Genomic DNA, 1,997 nt, shown 5'->3' with positions numbered 1-1,997 from the left:
CCACTTCTGCCTCCTTCTCATCTTCAGAACTCAACACCAACATCACTTATTTGGGAAGCCCTCTTTAACTTCTCTGGCCATGTCAGATCTCCTTACTATATGTTCTCAGACCATCCCATGCCTTTTATTTCATCATACTTATCATGGTTGTAATTTTATGTTTGTTTGTTTATTAATAAACATACGACTCTCATACAATTCATCTTGACCTTAAGTTATATGAAAGCAGGGACTGTGTCTTCATCTCCTCTTTGTAAACTTTTTGTTTATTTATTTGTTGGTTGGTTGATTTGTTTATTTAAAATTTATTTATTTTGTGAGAGATAGAGAGAGGGGGAGGGGCAGAGAGAGAGGGAGAGAGAGAATCCTCGCAGTCTTCTTGCTCAGTGTGTGAGAAGGGGCTCGATCCCATGACAGTGAGATCATGACCTCAGCTGATATTAAGAGTCAGATGCTTTAAAAAGGGCTTCTATTGTGAGTGGCACACATAGGGCAGCTCCATTGCTCTTTGTGCAGAATTGACATCAAGAGATTTCAGAAGCATAATTTTTTGTTACCCAGGCAGCTTGTGATCATTGGTCCTGAAAGAAAAAAAAAAAAAAAAGAGTCAGATGCTTAACCGACTAGGCAACCAGGTGCCCCTTTTTACAAACTTTTAAAATCGAAACCTATACACAGAAAAGTGCACAAATCCTAACTGTTTAGCTTGATGAATTATCACAAAGTGAACACATCTTGGTCAAGAAATAGAACATTCTCAGGATTCCAGAAGCCCCCCTCATGTAACCATTGAACTTCAAACCTCATAATTAATTTTGCCTGCTTTCTGAACCCAGTATAAATAAAATCATACAGTTTGTATTTTTTGTGTGTCTGGCTTCTTTGATGCAACATTGAATCTGTGAAATTCATATAGTTATTGCATATAACTACAGTCTATTTTTTGCATTGCTATATGGTATTCCATTGTATGAATATACTACAATGTGTTCATTATACAGTTGAAATCTCGACTATTATAAATAATGCCATAAGAACGTTTTTGCATGTCATTTTTATTGTGGGAAAACATACATAATATTTAACTTTTTAACTATTTTTAAGTGTACAATTCAAAGGCATTAAGTATACTCACAATGTTGTGCAACTATCAACACTATCCATTTCCAGAATTTTTCTGTATGTGTCTTTTTTTTAAATGTTCATATATTTATTTTTGAGAGAGAGAGAGCACGTGTGTGAGCTGGGGAAGGGCAGAGAGAGAAAGAGAGAGAGAATCTTAAGCAGGTTCTGCACCGTCAGCACAGAGCCCAATGTGGGTCATGAACCCACAAACCATGAGATCGTGACATGAACTGAAATCAAGAGTTGAATGCTTAACCAACTGAGCCACCCAGGCACCCCTGTACATATATCTTTTTTGATGCATATATGTGCATATTTCTGGTGGGCATATGCTTAGGAAATGCTGGGTCATAGAGAATGTTCAATTTTAGTAAATACTGCCAAACAGTTTTCCCAGGTGGTTGTACCAATTTACATGCCCACCAGCCCTGTATGAGAGGGCTGTATTAATCCTTTAACCTAATAAGTGTTTAGTACAGTGTATCTTTTCCCATTTCTCTGATAACTAAGACAGTTTAGCACCTTTTCGCATGCTTAATGGCCATCAGAGAGCTTCTTTTCTTAAATGACTATTTAAGTCCTTTGCCCATTTTTTATTGGATTGCCTATATATTTCTTATTGATGTGCAAGTTTTTTATACTAGTACAAGCTCTTTCTTGGATGTTTTGCAAATATTGTCCTTCATTCCATGACTTATGTTTTCACTCTCTTAATGGTGTCTTTTGAGCAACCAATGTTTCCACTTTTAATATAGTATTATATACCAGTTGTTTCATTTACAGTTAGTGCTTTTTGTGTCCTATTTAAGAAATCTTTCTTTGCCTATTGAGAGTCATGAAGATATTCTCCTATGTCATTTTCTAGAAACTTA

At 36.0% G+C, this 1,997-nt stretch overlaps 1 non-coding gene across 1 annotated transcript; it reads left to right on the top strand.

The window, feature by feature from the left end:
- The first annotated feature begins 458 nt into the window (after window positions 1–458).
- LOC125939232 (U11 spliceosomal RNA) lies at window positions 459–643 on the top strand. Its single transcript, XR_007462984.1, has one exon. It is a non-coding gene; the product is annotated as a U11 spliceosomal RNA (small nuclear RNA).
- The last annotated feature ends 1,354 nt before the right edge of the window (window positions 644–1,997 follow it).

Source organism: Panthera uncia, assembly GCF_023721935.1.
Source record: "Panthera uncia isolate 11264 chromosome B2 unlocalized genomic scaffold, Puncia_PCG_1.0 HiC_scaffold_24, whole genome shotgun sequence".
NCBI classification, from domain to species: domain Eukaryota; kingdom Metazoa; phylum Chordata; class Mammalia; order Carnivora; family Felidae; genus Panthera; species Panthera uncia.
Note: the sequence above shows the minus strand (reverse complement) of the source record. Positions and strands in the feature narration are given on the sequence as shown.